Consider the following 18,248-nt stretch of genomic DNA (forward strand, 5'->3'; position numbering starts at 1 on the left):
TCCTCAAGAAGCTTATTTGAAAGTGGAAGGGAAACAGACTAGCAAATATATATGATCAAGTGGTGATTTGTGCTTATACTGTGTCAGTAAACGTTCATTCATTTAACAAATAGTTACTGAACATTTTCAGGGCACCAGAGACAGAGGGATTCAAAGATGAGAAAGCCAAGGTCTTACCACATTGCTGGGTGCCATTCCTAGGATCTGTCTCCTCTCACCAGAAAATACCTTTATCTGTGAGTCATCAAAATGCAAATGACACACCTGAGGCAGGGCAGCAACAGGAAGGACTTGTGTTGATCCCTCAGAGTCCTGAGCCAGAAAGCCTTCTTGGAGGAAGGGGTCTAGGTGACCCAGCAGACGGCCAGATTCAACAGAAGCTATGTGGCTCAGCTCCAGAGGACATCTAGCATTGTCGCAGCAGCCATACATAGATCAAGGCAATGACTGAGATGAAGACCCTCCAACACTTTACTACTGTGTTATTTTATTGCCCCAACTGCCTCTCTAAAGAGATACATCAAATCCTTATCACTGCGGCCAGCCAGGCCACCAAGTCATTAAGTTCACCCACTCCGCTTTGGCGGCCCCAGGTTTTACCAGTTTGGATCCCGGGCGTGGACATGGCACCACTCATCAAGCAATGCTGAGGTGGCGTCCCACATAGCACAACCAGAGGGACCTACGACTAGAGTATACAACTATGTACTGGGGGGCTTTGGGGAGAAGAAGAAGAAAAACAGATTGGCACAACATCTGTTGCCAATCTTTAAAATAGAAAATCCATATCACTACAAGAGACTGGGGAGGGACGATGTTAGGAGGGGCAGATGGTTTGCTAGAGAGGTTCTGTCCTCTCCAGTTAGGTTTGGGGAGGGAACGCACCCACAGAACAGAGGGAATGGTAGCATCTTAAGAGAGAAGAGGCTGGGACAGCACCAAGGTGGAATTGAGAAGCCTGAGTGCCCACATGAACACTCGACTGCAAGCCCACTGAGGTCAATGAATTAAATTTCAAGGAAGAACACAGAAAAACAATGTTGAGGTGCACTTTTCATTCTGTGGGCACAGAAGAGACAGGCAAAGGTTCCAAACTCAACCATGTCGTTTAGTAGTTGTGCAACCTTATTTAACCAAACTCATTTTCTCATCTTCAAAATGAGACTGATAAATCAGAAAATCTATTTTAATGAATCAGCATGAGAATTAATAAGCACATAAAATGTTTTCAAAATTATATTATTATTATTACTATTAAGAAAGAATAATAGGGGGGCCAGCCCTGCAGCCTGGTGGTTAAGTTCAGTGCACTCTGCTTCGGCAGCCTGGGGTTCACAGGTTCAGATCCCAGGCATGGAGCTACACAACTTGTCAGCCACGCTGTGGCAGTATCCCACATATAAAGTAGAGGAAGATTGGCACAGATGTTAGCTCAGGGTCAATCTTACTCAGGAAAGAAAAAAAGAAGAAGAAAGAAACAATGAAAGGAAGATAAACATTTTCTAGCCTCAATTCTGTGGCTTACCTGCTACTAAGCACAAATGCCATTAACCCTCTGGCCACCCACCCACCCTATTTGTAGAAAGTCAAGAGCAGTGCAATCCTCACATATACATCTCTTTTCTGTGACCTGAGTTAGGAATGCATCAGCCATTTCCTCCACGCCTCCAGGCAGTCTAGAGCAGACTCCCACAGCACACTTCCACTCTTTCCTCCCTTCCCCTCACCTCGGCCTGATACACACCTCAAGCCCACGGATTTCCACCCAGACAGTAGCTTCCCACACCACATACAGCACAACTTCACCTCCCCCTTCTTCACCTGGGTTTCTTCTAGCAAGAAGCAGCCTTCCAACGCCATACTCAAGGAAAACTCCCCACCCACCAAGGTGCGCTCTGAGCTAGGACTCCTAATTATTGCCCAGGGTCAAAGTCTCGGGTTCGCTGAACCAGTTACTAAATGCGTTGCTCTTCTTCCTGCATTACCATCTCAATACCTAATCCCAGAGATGGTTCCAGAGTCCCTGCCCAGGCTTGTCCTCCTGTCAGTCTCTAGAGAACCATTTAATGGGCTCTACAGCCTACAAGATAAATTTAAATCTACTTAGCAAAAAATAAAAGTCCTCTCTTGTCTCCATTTTCCACAGCCCCCTTCATGCCAGCCATTCCAAATACAGCGTCAACAATAAATCTGCTTTCCTGAGTCTGCATATGCCTAACGGGGCCTTCTTCCACTTGGGCAACTCCTACATAGCCCTAAAGATTCTCTTCGGACACCCCTCCTCTGTGGTGGCTTCCCTGAAGTCGACCCTCCTCAGCACAGAGCAGCCAAAACATACCCCTAGAACAGCACACACACCCCACCACGTGCTCCTCAAGGATAAGGACCATGTCCTTCTTATCTTTGGACTCCCAGGGCCAGCCTGTTCCTGGTTCACAGGAGGTAAGCTCCACACTAATGTGCCTCATGCACTGCTCTTCTCTTTTCTGTGTGAGAACAGCAGTGGGCTCCATCCTCTGGCTTTACCACATGACCTGGCATCTTCTATCTCCCTGTCCATTTTCTATTTAACACAGTAAGTCTCTGGGCTAAGGGGACTTCCCAGTCCTCCTGAGTTACTCTCTGCCCTTGGCCAAAAACCCATCATCGCTCCAAAATCTTAAGCCACAGTTCTGAAATCAAATCCAATCTGACTCTTCCTCACTTCCCAATTAACCCATGTTCGCTCCACAGCAGGGTAAAGCACATATTAAAACCAAGAGTCAAAGTTCTGGCTTGTAATTTTAAGGACATCTCTAATAAGCTGTGTAACCTTGGGTTAAAATGGAGACGACAGTGTCACCAGGCCCAATTCTCAGGGAATTTTTGAGATTCAAATGGAATATTGGATGGGAAAGTGTTGTGTAAAGAAGAAAGCTTGGCACATTCATAAAGGGTTTGATAAACAAATTTTATCAAATCTAAACCATGGACTGTAAGATGTACCATTACCAACTTAGAAAGAAAAACCGCTCAACTATGACACATCTGCGATTACAAGACAACCCAATTTCAGCGATATTAAAATTTGAAAACGTGTGTTTCACAACTGATGAAATACAACTTACTTGTCTCAATAAAATACAAGAAACTGCTATAAAATTATATTTGCCAATGGTGCATAATAGATACTCAGTAATATATGTCAAGTAAATGAGAAAACACCCACTGATAATATTTGTAGGCCAAATGATTGCCTCTCTCACTGGAACTGGGCAGCAGCAGGCTTCCCAACGCCAGTTCCTCCCCTCTTAGTCACGTCTCAGCCTGCTCCAAACCCTCCAAAGGATGCTTGAAGTCAGCGCCAAACTCCCCAGCCTGGCATTTTTAAGGCCCTTCACAATCAACCCTTGTTTCCCACCAACCACTGCCTGAAAATGAGCATCCACCTCCCCCAGAGCAATGACCCCTCCACCAGAATATGCCACCCCAAAAAGGGTCCTACTCAGTCCCAGTGATAGTACAGCTCAGCTACTCCTCCCTCTGCTCATCCACAAAGCCAATTCTAGATATGCCCAGTGCTGACAGGGAGCACGACCCGGGGGGAATGCCTAGGTTCCCTCCCACCATTCAGACAGCTAATCTCAACTACTTATCTCTCATCCAGAGTCTACATTCTAGACTAGAAAGGCCTAAGTGTTGGGCTTGGGGGACGGCCTTGCACAGATTAAATGCAAGATACACATTCTTCCTTTCAACTGGCCCCCTGGTGCTGGCAGGAACCCTGGATGGAGGAAGGCTGGTGACTGGGTACAGAGAACCCTATTGGGAGTTCTGGCTCCCCACCGTCCACCATTACTCCTGCAGGCTCTAAGACCAGCACCCACCTTCTCTGGGCCTTTATTTTTGCTTCCCTCTCAGTAAGAGGGAGGGAGGGTGAGGACTGAGGGAGGGAGGGTTAGCTGCTTTCTAGTCCTCCACTTAAAGGATTTCTTAAAATGCACGAGTCTGGCAGAGGTAAGCCACAAAGTCACTAACACTTTAGCAAGAATGAGTTGTCTTGGGAGGCGAACAATTTAGAAAAGGTGGAGGTGGTGGAAAGCAAAGTTAAGTGAGCATGGTACTTGGAAAGTAACTCAGAGATGACCCTACATTTTTGAATTCTGTGTTGAAGGCTGGAAGGCGTGGATCCCTGGGAAGAGATGGGAAGCCAGAGATCTTTCAGTCCCCCTAGCACCCCGGAGTCCCAAAGACACTGCTCTGTCCCAGTACTTAAGCACAATTCTACTGACTATCTCATCCAACATACCCCAGACCCGCAACATCATGTCCCCAACACAGTAACATTTACACTGTCATCTCCACTCTCCGCATTTTATTTAGTCTTCTCTGGCCTGCAGTTCCCGCGTGCAAATGGCCTTCCTCCATGTCGTCGTCCGGCTTCAGAAAATTCCCCATCCTTCAAAAGCCCTGATGAAGCGGCCCCCAAAAGGGCCAGCTCAGATCCCACCCCAGGGACCAGGAAATCAGACTCCTCTCCCTGAGCCCCTTAAAACTTTATCCACACCTTTTCCCCAGCACTTGGCATATCCTATCTTGGATCAGGTTTGGCTCCTTTGGCTCCTCGGTTGACTGAGCGCTCCCTGAGAGCAGGAACTGGGCCTCCTCCGCCTCTCTAACCCAACAACCCAGCAGGGCGCCTGGCACACAGTGGGTGCTCTAGAAATGCTGGAAGAAGGGGAACGCGGAGTCGGGAGCCATCTATCTCAATTACGGCTCGGCCTCTGGTGAGTGACCGCGGGGCAGACCTTCCTTCTCTCTGGACCTCAGTTGCTCCAATTGTAAACTGGGGGGACTTGGATGACTGGGTTCCTAGGCCCCTTCCACGGTGACAACTGTGATTCCGCGAAAGCGCCAAGCGTCGGGGTGTGGCCCCGCCCCCTGGGCGCCCAGAAAAGCCCGGGCAGGGGGCGCACAGCGCAGGTCTCCAACCCCGCCCAGCCCACAGTCGACGCTTCCCGAAAAACTCGGGGGCCCCCTCCCCGCTGGCGCGCACCCCGTGATTGCGCCGCGACCGGCACTTCCGCCCCGCGGGCCCTGCGGCCCGGGCAGGGCGCACGCTCCGCGCCCTGCGCCCGCGGTCCTGCCCCCTCGGAGGCGCCCGCGCCCGGGGAGGGCTGGGGGTTCCCGCGGCGCCCGCGGGCGGAGGGTGGGGGAAAGGAAGGAGGATTTGCAACAATACCTCGGGGAGGAGGCAGCCGGGGCAGCGGCGGCGGCGGCGGCTGGAGGCGGAGGCAGAGGCGCAGGAGGAGGTGCCGGGCACTCCCCCTCCCATTGTCCCCAGCCCCGGCCAGGCCCGGCCCCGCGCCCCGCACCGCGCCCCGCGCCCCGCGCCCCGGGCCGTGCAGGCAGCCCTTACCTTGCAGCGCCCGGCTCTCCCCCGCTCGCTAAAGCTACTTATCCCGGGAAAGCTCGCGCGGGGCCCGGGAGCGAACCCACAGACAAAAAGTGAAACTTCGGCAGGGCTGGAGCGGCTGCTGGTTGGTGCCTTTCCCCCTCCTTCCTCCCCACCGTCCCCACCCCCTCCCCTCGGTCTCCCGTGCGGTGCCCTGAGAGCTGGAGGCTGACGTCAGGGGCCTGAATTCCTGACTTTGCCTGCACGCATTTGTCCATGTAAGGTATGGGAAGGCGGGTGCCCGCGGGGCTGCCGCGCCGCGCTCGCCCGGCGGGGGAGGGGGTGCCCGCAGCGGGCGGCGGCCTCGCCAAAAGGTGGGCGCACAGAGGGCATTTTATTTCCTGGGAGGAAGAGGAGGAGACGCGGGATGCAGGGAGCTGGGAAAGAAGGAAGGGAAGGAGGGAGGTGTGGAGGCTCTGGCTACACTGGAGGAAGAGGAAGGAGACGTAGAAAGAGGAAGCGGCCGAGAGGAGGGGCTGCAGGAGCAAGGGGGGAACCTGCGTCTGCTATGAAGGCACCAAATTAGGGCGCTGAGCCTGAGCTGAAGAGATCCTGCCTTGGAATCCCCTTCCGATCGTGAGCCCCGCCCTGGATTCCCAGCAAGACTCAAAACATACTGGCTGTCAGAGCTGGCAAAAACCAGCTTCCAGCCCGTCCACTCACTCTGAGAACACTGAAGCTCTCGGAAGAGAAATGACTTGTCCAGAGTCATACATGCCACACATGGAGGCGCAGGACCCAGATACTCAGCCCCCCAGTGTTCTCGCCGCCAGGCAGGGCCCTGAGTCCCTCCTTCACACTCTAGCTTAGATAGCGGACAAGGCGGACCACCCTGTGAAGAGATTTCAGACTTCCCTTGTCCCGAGAGTCAGTTCCTGGAAGGTTCTGATTGACCGTGACCCTGAATAGCAATGACAATCAGTTCCTTCAGGGCAACTTCCTCTGACCGATACTCAAAGAAACAAACCCCTGGAGTTCATTTACTTCACAGCCCTGTCCGGAAGCCGAGAAAGTGTACTCTGCTTAGAGCTTCAAAAAAGATCTGTGAACTGGGTGAACGAGTTTAAATAAAGGCAAGCCTGTTCTTGGAAAGTTTTAGTCGGATTTTTTTCCTCTGACGTTTGTAAATATGAGCAACCATGAGAACTACTATTTACTATGTCATGGGGTCACCTATAATGCGTATAGCGCGAGGCAGCCATTGCCTGGAAGGGTTCCAGACTGGGGACTTTGTTTCCTTGTATTTCTGTCCTAGGGATATCTGAAATAATCCCTCCCCTCAGCGTATCAGAAAAGCACTTTCTCACCGGTTTCTTAGATCTTCATGATAGGTAGGACGCATCGTAGTCCCTCTTTTACATTTGAGGAAAAAACTCAGGTAAAGTGACTTAACCCCACACAGAAGCACCTGAACTCACCTCCCCGCATCCAGGTCACCTGACTAATCCTGTGATATTTCCACCCAACCAGGAGACCCTGACCTCCAGCAGGACCTAATTCCCACTCATGAATGTTAAGAGTGCTCTGAGTTACCTCGTCATGACACTTCCGAAACTTGGTTTTTGGGGGATTTGCTGGGACTTTTTTGATCAAGAATTAAAGAAATAAATGTAGTAATTTGTTTAGATATTATTGCACTTGCCGTTTATTGAGCACCATCTTTGTGCAAGGTCTTTGAATTAAGATATTCCTGGGTTCAAATTTCTTAATCTCTCTTACTCTCAATTTCTCATCTACACAGACAAAAACAGGAAAATAGTAGCGGAGAGAGAGGGTCCGGAGTACCTATTCCGTGCAGTAATGAAATATTTTTCTGTTTGCAACTAATATAGTTTGAAATAGGAAGTATCGGCTCTTAAAGAGATTTTGTTCTGGAGCTTTAGAAACATCAGATCCTGTTACAACACAATTCACTTACTCTGTCTTCAGCATTCCAACAAACTCACATTCTGAGTGTTGCTGTTTAATATGAAAAAATTCTGGTATCACCCAAAGTAAGGACGGCTTCACCCAATCCCCGTCAGATATAACGGGACTTGACCAGCATCTCTCTTTTCTTTTCCCCAGTAACCTACTTATAAAGAATAATAGGATTCTAATGAGGATTAATAAGATTTAATAAGGTATAATTAGAGTCATTCGTTTCCTCCATCATACACATTATAAGAGTGCTGTGTTGGATCCAGAAATGCTAACTAATTATGTTGAAACTGTCGTATGGGTGTGTTGGAGAAGATCACTGAGTTTCTCCTCCTGAAATATTTATGAATTGCTCAGGTGGGCATAGGGTTAGCAAGGGCATTCCATAAAGTTAATCACGCAAGATAATTTCGACTGACGAGGCACTCACCAGAAGGATAAGAGGCAAAGTCATAAATTGGATGCGTGGCAAACCGCAGGCGGTGTTGTCATCAGTGCCAACCCAAACCAAAGCCTCGCACTCATTTGCTGCTCTGGTTTCTTTTGCCTTCTCACTTTTCTCAACATCCCTATTAAAACCTGCTATGTGCAGGGGCTGGGGAAAGAAGGGAAGGCTGTGTAAATTTGCAGAGTCAGTGCTAGAGAAATGCAGGTTTCCCAATTCAGAGACTAAAAGAAGCACGGAATTTCTGATGGGACAGAGGTCACGTGATCCGAGGATTGCACCCTGGTGGCCTGAAGGCCTATAGAAGCATGCTTTTTGGTCCAGTGATGGCACAGAAGACTTCGAGGAGGGCTGGGCTGTGGTCCACCATTCCCTTGCATTTAGTACCATCCCCTACCCAAAGGCCTTTGTTAGCTCATGTCAGTGCTTTCTTTGTGCTGATAATATGCCAGGCAATGTTCTAAGGATTTTTCATGTGCATTTCATTTAACCCTCCCAAAACCCTCCCGAGGTCACCTGTTATTTGCTCTATTTCACCCATGAGGAAAGTAAAGCCCAGGGAGGTTAAGTATCTTGCACTTAACACACAGCCAGTACGTGGGTAAGCTGAGACTCCCCCCTGAGCCCAGGCAGCCTGAAGGTTTGCTCACTCACTGCGGAGTGACCATCTGGTTTCAGTTGGAACACTCCAATGTGCAGAACTCATAATCTGCCACAGCTGACCAAAAGGAAAAGATATGAAGAGGCTCCTGGAGAAATAATAAGGACAAGAGGGGAGTGGAAGATGGAAGGTAAATACCAGTCTCATGTTGCCTCTCCCCAGCTTCAAACCCATCAGGCCAAACTCCTACATGTGGTTTTTACGGCCCTTCAGCCTTCTTTCTGCTGGACTTTCACATGCCCTCACCCTCCAGCCAACTGAAGTTCTAGTGGTTTCCCAAACACGTCTTACCTGTCCATGCTCATCTGCCTTTACACAGGTTCCTCTTTCTCCCGGGAGCCCCTTTTCTTCCCCATCTACCTGGCAACCCTTACGTAGCCTATTCAGACTCCTCTTAAATATCACGTCGTCTGAGGTCTTCCCGCCTCCCCCCCACCCCCTCCAGGGGATGCATTGCCCCTACAGAGTGTGCCTGTCACTCTGTACTTACCCTCAGTCCATACGACTCTGGATCATGTCTTTGTCACCTTGTCTTTCTCTGCTACTGAACTGAGAGTGTAATTGCTCTGAGTCGTTAACGTAGTGCCTGCCTTGACCACTGTCAGCATTCAACTGTTTTCGTCTTCATCTTCATCGTGGTCTCAGTCCTCGTCTCCATCTCCTCCTCCCGGCGCTTCCCCCCTCCTCCCCCTCCCTCCTCCCCCCTCTTCTTCCTGATTGAAGGCAGAGGAAGATGGAGAAGCTATGGGCCTGGGTGTTTAAATACAGTCAGATAACTTGTTCCAGAGATGAGGCTTGGCTGTAAGCAGACCAGTGGGAAAGGAGAGAAAGAATCAGAGGATCTGGCCATTTGGGAGTAGAACCAGGACTGCCATGGGGAGGCAAAGGAGAGGAAGGTAGGTCATCTTTTCCTTGCCCTAAAACTGCTGTGTAACCTCATGGCAAGTCACCTCCTCTCTCCTCTCAGTTTCCTGATCCATACAATTAGGTTCTCAGATTTGCTGTTCTCCAACACGCTCCCAGCTCTTCAGTTTGATGCTACTTTCTACCTGTTGACAAATTCATTTTCCCAAAGCATAGCATGCCCCATTATACTCCAAAACTTGTAAAGGTTCCATGATATAAACCGAATTAAGTCCAGGCTCTCCAGCTGCCCCTTTCTTGTGCTATGATCAAGTCCTGATGGGCTTTTCCAACTATAGACTGCGCCTCCAACCTTCCACCATCACCACACACACCGTGCACACACACACACACACGCACACACGCACAGAGCTTCCTGCACTTCCTGACTTTGCTTTTTTTCACTTAGTTTCCTCCTCCTGAAATACTTTCCCAGGCCTTTCTCCACAAATGCAGATGTCCTGCCAGCTCCCTCTCAAGGAATCTCTTTCCTGTTGCTCATCCCCTCCAAACCTCCCCCATTGATGTGAGAATTTCTCTATCTTCTAGGAAAAGTACACACTTGATTATCTCACTGCATTGTAATTTTTCATAGGTGTATTTGATCTCCTCCTCTCAAACATAAAACCCTTTACAACAGGGCTTCATGTCTTATTCATTTCTTCTCCCCAGCAGCCAAGGCAGTACTAGGGACGTATGACCAAATGTTCTCCAGTGAGTGAGTGAGTGAATCTTTCATCTTAGCTAGAAAAGCAACACAATTAATGCCCTGTCTCTGGAAGATTGGTCATGTCATCTTAGACCATGACTCCGGTCAGGCTCTGGAAGGGGTGAGGGAGAGAAAGAGGATTAGTATTTGTCATCTGTTATAATGTGCCCTGTGTGCATTGTTCTAGGCTTCTCACATTCAGCATATGTAAATTTTATAAATTATCTAAGAGTATAGTTCTGCTATAGTAGACACAGAATTAAAGCAATCATTATTTTGCAACTTTATATGAAATAAATTCTTTTAAAAAATATCTAAGGTCATCTTTTTCCAGGAAGAACTAAGCACAAGTGACGGTTTTAATATTTGATGTCTCCTGCTCTGTAGTTGAGCTTAGTTCTCTTCCCAAGACTATTGTACCAGTGTGTGATACAAACAAGACCTCTGGGTGACAGTGACCCCGGCCCAGTCAGATAAGCATCAGCGTTTCATAAAGAGATGAAAAGTTGATATGGTAAACAGTAGTGGGAGGCCTTCAGTAAATGCTGCACTAAAGATAATGAAGCAGTTTATAAAAGGTCTGTGTACTCTCTGTTCTTCACACATCATTGTACAATTGGAAAAAGTGATCTCAATGTAAAAAAAGAACACATCATCAGACTTCCCAAATGAATATTTCCTCCCTTTTTTGAGTACTAGGTGTTTTCTTACAGGAAAAATGGTGTCACAAGCTACTTTCTTTGTTGGTTTAGATGAATCAAGCCAATAATGATGATGAACAGATGATGACTTGTATCTGCCCATAGATTTCTGCACAATTTTACCCAGTTTTCAGGCCCAGTTTTCAGCCTGTGGCTTGTAGAGTGATCATTAGTTGCATTTTCCCAGATCATAGGATCAGATTATCATGTATTTTGGCTTGTCCCAACCCAGTCCCCTGCACAAGTCAGCTGGCTTTGGACCTCAGGTAAGCCCAGGAAGTAGGAGAGCTGTCACCAGGCCTGGAAACCAAAGAGCCTTCAGAGGTCAGGCAGTGCAGTCTGTCTGGGGGGCCAGTCTGTGGTAGCAGAAATGTTGAGGGATGGAGCTTTTATCCCTCTTGGGTCCACTAATGATGAACGATTTCAAATCAGTTCAAACACAAAAGGTATAGACAGTCTGTACCACCTTTTTATTTTAACAAGTATCTACTATGCACCTACTAACTGTATTAGGCCTAGGAATACAGTGTTGAGAAAAATAGAGATAGTCCCTATCCTACTTGCTAACCTGAGGATAAGGCATCATACCAACTCCAAGGGAAAGTGTCCATGAGATAACTTGGCTGAGACCTCCCAATGGACCACTGGGCGGACTGGACCTGCTCCTTCAGCTGCAAGACTCTGATGGTGATGGAGCAGACAATGATGAGCCTAGAGACACACCCCAGGGCCTGTTGAGGGAACACAAACATGAAGTGTACGTTTTTGTCTTCACACAATAGCAGCGGGAGTTAGAGGACGATGTCCAAGGGTTCCATGTCTGCAGCCTTGGTCTTGACAGCCTCACTGACTCCTTTACAAAGCTGTGTAGAGTTGCATGACTGCTGAAGAAGATCTGCTAGCTGGTGGCCTGGATATGTGGGGCTAGGCGTTAGGATGTGCTTTGCCTCGTTCATGACTGTCATATACAGCCTCACCCACTCCTGAGGAATCACAGCAGACATCAGGGCAGAAGAGAGCATCGCTGCCTGATATGGATTTGATTAGATTTATATTTCCAACTGCAGTTTTAGGTGAGTGAAAAGAGGTCCATCATATATATTTTGACTGCTTAATTGACACATAACTTATATACCATAAAATTCTCTCATTTTAAGCATACAAGTGATTTTTAATAAATCTATGGAATTGTATAACTGTCACTGCATTCTAATATTAGAACAGTTCCACCAGCCCAAAAAGAAGCTTTGCACCCTTTTAAAGTCATTCCCTGTTCCTACCTGCAGCCCCAGGCAACCACTAATCTACTTTCTGTCTCTATAGATTTGCCTATTCTGGACATTTTATCTAAGTAGAATCATACAATTTGTGGACTTTTGCATCTGGCTTCTTTCACTTAGTGTAATGTTTTTAAGGTTCGTCTATGTTGTAGCATGTATTAATACTTTGTTCTTTTTATGACTGAATAATATTCCATTGTGTAGATATACCATATTCTACTTATCCATTCTTCAGTTGCTGAATATGTGGGACTATTATGAATGATGCAGCTGTGAGCATTTCACGTACAATTCTGTGTAGTGCTATATTTTTATTTCCCTTGGGTGTATGATCTTTTAAATTAGAAAAGAAAGCATAGATGTATAAAAAAGGATTTGAAATGGTATGAATCAAGGTTTTAAAAGAGGTTATCTTAAATGCTAGAATGATTTCTTCTTTTTACTTATCTGAATTTTCTTACAATAACATATACTTTAAATTTTCCTATGTATTATAATAAGACAAAGACAATAAAGCTCTTCTTTTTTTAAGACAAACCAACAAATATTTGGAAAGCTGCAATCCCTCTCTTGACACTTGAATCTTCTCAGGAACCCATGACAGATGGTTTTTGGTAGGATATTATTTTGAAATATTTAATGAGATTTTTACCTATAGTTCTAACCGTTGACCCTTCACTCACCCAGTTAGCTAAGATATTGTGTGTTAGTACTTTCCCAGAGACAGGGTAGGGTAAACTTCAAATTGAATGAGACTAGGTTCCTCCTACTTTGCAGAATAAATTTAATTTTAATTAGAAGCTCCCATTTACAGACAATTTTCAAATTTTTATTTCTTGTTTTTGAGTTGTGGACTAAAATTAGTATCCTCTATGGGTTATCCAACCTTTATTTGGGAACCTTGAAACTCAACATTGCTCTAAGTTGAACATGCCTCAGTCCTCCCTTCTCCGCACCTCCCTTTCCAGCCACTCCAATCACAACCTGGGATCATTCTTGACTTCTCTCTCCAGCTCCTCTCTCCAATGAGTTGTCAAGTCTGACCAATTCTGCCCTACAAAGTTCTCTCCCATTTGTCCCCTTCTCTGAGGTTAAGTTTTCATTACAGTGCAGTCCCGTCATTATGCATTAAACATTCCCAAATTCAGCGTGTGAGCGGAGAGAGGGAGAGGTAAAAATTTAAATACCGCTCGTGGTCCTCTCCACCAGGGAGGGTTCTTGTGTCCAGGAGATGCAAGATGTGAACCTACTGTCTCCCCATCTCTGCCAGCCTTTCACAGTGCACTCTCTCACCTCTCTTATTTTGCTGTTTAAAGATACTCCTTTTTTATTCAGCATGGCCCCCAGTTAAAAGCCAGCTGCTGCTTCTGGTGCCCAACCAATAAACAGCCGGCAGTCCCAAAGCTGGAAGAAAAATGGGCAGGGTTGGTCTCCGACATGACATCTTCCTAAGTATTTTTCAGGCAAAAATTTCCACTATATGCTTTCATTTCAATCGCTAAGCCTAACATGAGATGGGGCTCCACTATATGGTCACCAGGAAAATTCAAATGCATTTTGACTACACAATATTAGCTCAATTCTACCAAAAAAAAACCCAAAGGATTGAAAAGAGATATCCATATAAGAACAATAGGTCAGTAATTCATGTTTGCATCCGTAAAATGATTTTTTAAACCAAAGGGGCTGATGTTTTCCTGATCCACTTGAACCTTACAAAGTCCCAGTCAGGTACAGGGTATTATTTCATTTGTCAGGTTGACTCATGGAGCACCACACTTCCTTAATATTTCACCTTCAGATCCTGAGCCCCTGTAGTTCCAGATCACTCAGGTGGCTACAATTGTGTAACTTGAGGCTCTGATACCTGTGGGACACTGCGAAAGCTCTGGCTATAATATCTAGCTTCCTTTCAGCAGCCTATTTATTATAAGTTCTCTCTTTGCCCACAACACACGGCATAAGAGACAGGCCAGGAAAGATCCGAAATGCTTCAGGATTTCCTGAGCAGAAATATAAGCAATGCGAATGGTTTTTGTGGTATCTGCAAATTCCAAGTAGGACAGGTTACATTTTTTTTTAGGTCCCCTATACCATGAACACATGAAGCACTTAACCTCTTAACTGAGCAGAAGGAAGGATGCTCGAGATAGGAGTGAAGAGACGTAGGTTCTAGTCTCAACTCCGCTGATAAAGGCATGACCCTGAGCAGGTCGTTTCCTCTCTCAGGGTCTCAGTCATTCATTAAGTCATCTACCAGTTGAGGATCTACTATCTCACCTCCCTGTGTGTCTTTATGGCATGGATCAGATAGAGTAATGAATGTATATGCACACTGCAAACGATAAGCACTATACAAATGTGTGAAACTGTTGTTATTGGAGTCCTTGATTCCTAGCACTGCTTTTCCTATCCCCACTCAGCCTTTTCAACACTCCTCTCAAAGTTAGCCTCCAGTGTTCTCTCTTGGTCTTTTGACCCTTAATTTGTTAACCTCTTGATAAAAAGGGATCTACTAAACCACAAACTGACTCAAACGCAATATCTATTGAGCCTTCATTTCCCCAAATAGAACGTGGATCAGTAGAGTTTCCATCATCAAGCTCTTGACTGGAGATTACTGCACTGATGTCTAAATGCTTTAATGCTTTTCCTTTAAGGAAAAAAAGTGGTTTCTGCATCTGGATGAAGGCTGAATCTCCAATTAGATTCTTTAGCGCATCGCTTTGACATTTTATACCTGCCTTTGATTACAATTAAAGGATTATGCTTGATCACCGTGGCAGAGGTAGAAGAAACAGATTTGATTTTGTTTCCTTCTATTTTATAATGATTAATTATTACAGTTCAAAAATTATCTAAATTGCAATGTCTCCCATTGCATGTGACCCTCTTAATCAAAAAGCAAGTAGTATTCCTTGGGGTAAAGATTAAAAAGAGAATCAAGAATCCTGGGTAGTTTATCTGTCCCTGTCACTAACTCACTGCTTACTCTTTGAGTATGAGATGATAATCTTTCATATTCAGTTTGTCCTTTTAGAAAGTGACTATAATGCCAGAAGCTCTCCCTGACCTAACACCTTCTATCTTAAAGTCTACAGAACAACTATTAGTGATCTGGCAAAGGGATGTCACCATCTAAATAGGCTGATTGTTTGTCCCAGTTCCCTGGACAATCCCAACTTACATCTATTATCTCAGGGCAATTTTTCTTTTTAAATCTGCATTTCTTTTTTTTTTAAGATATGCTTTTTGGTGAGGGAGATTAGACCTGAGCTAACATCTGTTGCCAATCTTTCTCTTTTTTTCTTTCTCCCCAAAGCCCCAGTGTATAGTTGTATATCCTAGTTGTAAGTCCTTCTAGTTCTTCTGTGTGGGATGCTGCCACAGCATGGCTTGATGAGTGGTACATAGGTCTGTACCCAGGATCTGAACCAGCTAACTCTGGGCCATTGAAGCAGAGCGTGCTAACTTAACCATTATACCACCAGGCCAGCCTCTCAGAGCAATTATTAATAGCACTGCCTTTCACTCTCAATAGTCACCCAACTTGAACAATTGATTTTTTTGGTTACCCTACAGCACAGGGCATCTTCAAATAAATATTTCTTGAGTACCTATTAATGTGGAAGCCCCTGAACACAACATTTACTCTAACCGGTCATGAATTCTACTCCAAAAGAATGAAGTTTAATAAGCTGTATATAAATACTTCACACAAAGAAGGAAATCATTATATTGTAAAGTGCTATGCATGTTCAGAGTTGTGGGGGATGTACTGACAATTATTATTTTATTCTTTCACAAATATTTTCAAGTACATGCTACAAGTATCTGCAGACACTTGACCAAGTATTAGAGATACAACAGGGAATGAGACACAGCCAAGGGGTTTGCTAAAGGCTAGTTAGGGTTCTAAATAAATAAATAAATAAATAAATACACACGCACAATTGCTATAGAGAGTGACTTGTGTTAAGAAAAGGATGAGTCAGAGTGTCATGGGAACCCATAGGAGGGACACCTCAGTCATGCAGAGGAGGAGGACAGAGAAGATTTGCTGAAAGAAACAGCAGGTAAGATGAGACCCAAGAGAAGAGTAAGCATTAGATGAAGAAATGTAAGGCAAGAAGGAGTGTTCCAGGCAAAGGATACAGCACAAGCAAAGATTGGGCATTGTGAGATCACAGTAGGATCAGAGAATTAAAAATAGTTCATATTTCCAAAGAATATGAGAAGAATAAGAAAAGATGAGTTTATGAGGGAGAAGGCAATGAAACTAGTGAAATTTGGACCAAAGTAAGGAGGGAACACAATTCAGAGAAAGGAACAGGGAAAGCCATTAGCATGTGGCAGAGCAGCAAGCAATCAATCAGGGCCATTGACTTTATCCAAATTCCATGGAGGACTTTTGAGCAAAGGATGGGCTTCCCAGAACTGTGCTCAGGATGGTTGTTCTAAGCAGAGGGACTGGCAGTGTGGGAGTTCAGTTCCTATCTCTAGTCCCTTTTAGCCTGCCTCATCCCCTGTGGGTCAACCTGCATGTGTATACAAGTATGTAGCCTTTAGAAATCACTGAATCCCATCCTCCAATGTAACAGGTAAGGCAGCTGAGCCTCTGGGCAAGATCTGGACCAGACAGAGTACAGTGTAGCTATCCCTTTCCCCAGTCAGACCTCTATGTCTAATTTCTCAGAGCTAGAAAATCCCATCCCCAACCAATAGACATGCAAAGGATGAAAACCTGAAGACACCAGGAATTGGGCCAGAAATGGAGTATGTCATCCAGCTCTCTCTGGGAATGGGTTTGACCAACACCCAGGTGAACAGAATGGAATCAAAGGTCTGCCATGTCAGATTAGCAGATGACCATTCATTTGAGGAATGATAAGCAGAAAGTAAGACCACTATAGGGTCTATTTAAAAGATATGGATTGTATCAGGCAGAGGTCTTAGTTGTAGTAAGTCAAGTGGACTCTGAAAATATAGTAAATTTATTAAAATGATGTTGAGGAAATTCCAGAGTCTACTTTGAGACTAAAGAACAGCTTCAGAGACTATATAACTAGGAATGAAGCTATTTAATTGGTCCAGTGGTGACATTCTTAATGCCACAGCTGGCTATGGACGTTGCTACTTGTACCCCTGACATCCCTAACACTGGGTGCTGCCTCTAGGACTGCTGTCATGCTGCCTCTGGAAACTGGAGTTGACTAGTTCTGTTCTTGTGTTAATTCAATGCCTAGAGCAGATATATGTAACTGCCAGAGCCTGCTCCATGTGCCCTAACTGCACGGGAGACCCAGAAATTGAGTTTCAGGCATTTTCAGTTTATATATGGAAGATATGCTTTGCTTCATAAAATGGGTAATTCTCCCAACATTGGAAGTAAGACGGAGGAGATTCAGATGCTGAGACACAAAAAGAATGACAAATTACACTACATTACACTACAGAACAAGGAAAAAGAGAACATTATCCTGGAAATACAATGGGAGAACAACCTTCTGGAAATGATTTGCTGGAGGAACAGAAGCAAATGGTAAAGAAGTTTTTGGCATTCTCTAAAAGTTTAAAGGCAATGCCTTTTTGAAACATGAACATAAGTAATAAAGAGAGAGTCCAATATGAAAAACAGCAGAATGACTGAAATGGGAAATGGATAAAACGGAAACATTTGTTAGGAAATTTAAAAAGTGTAGTAGCAGAATTAACAGCTATTTTGCAGGGCGAGAACCCAGAGCAGAAATGACCAGGAAAAATCTAGTCAGTGATGTAAAGAATAAGCTTGAGAATCTCTTCTAGATTATAGAGAAAAGCCTAAAGAGATTAAAATAAAAAGAGAAAATGGTCTATAGAAGACAGAGGTCAGAGATCCAACCTGAGAATTACGGAAAGTCCTTAGGAAGAAAGCAGGACCTTGGTCAGAAACAGTCATTGGTCAGAAACAGTGATGGGGCATAATTAGAGGAAGCTTTGTGAGCTGCAGAGAGCTAACCTGACAATGAAAGCCCAAAGGCCCATACCGCTTAAGGGAAAATCAAAGACAAGAGATTCACCCTTCGACACATCAGGGTGAAATGTTCATAGCACAGAAATAAAGCAAAACAACAACAACAACTAATCCGTTTAACATCCAGGTGGCAAATAGTTTACCTAGAAAGGGATCAAAATCGCCTTGGCTTCAGCTTTTTC

General features: G+C 45.4%; 1 protein-coding gene and 1 long non-coding RNA gene across 5 annotated transcripts in view; one reads left to right on the forward strand and one right to left on the reverse strand.

Moving 5' to 3' along the window:
* The window catches only part of LPP (LIM domain containing preferred translocation partner in lipoma), a 653,489-nt gene extending 646,507 nt beyond the window's left edge, over window positions 1-6,982 (reverse strand). For 3 of the 4 annotated variants that reach the window (XM_046658568.1, XM_046658562.1, XM_046658566.1), the window contains exon 1: window positions 5,399-6,982. The gene's annotated coding sequence lies outside the window, so the exon portion shown is untranslated. Of the gene's footprint in view, window positions 1-5,221; window positions 5,255-5,398 lie in introns of those variants that run through there. The other variant, XM_046658564.1, reaches the window with a different exon arrangement.
* The window catches only part of LOC124238070 (uncharacterized), a 37,925-nt gene continuing 24,223 nt past the window's right edge, over window positions 4,547-18,248 (forward strand). Inside the window, exon 1 of the long non-coding RNA XR_006888227.1 lies at window positions 4,547-4,766. This is a non-coding gene — a long non-coding RNA (uncharacterized LOC124238070). The remainder of the gene's footprint in view (window positions 4,767-18,248) is intronic.

This window comes from Equus quagga, chromosome 4 (assembly GCF_021613505.1).
Source record: "Equus quagga isolate Etosha38 chromosome 4, UCLA_HA_Equagga_1.0, whole genome shotgun sequence".
NCBI classification, from domain to species: domain Eukaryota; kingdom Metazoa; phylum Chordata; class Mammalia; order Perissodactyla; family Equidae; genus Equus; species Equus quagga.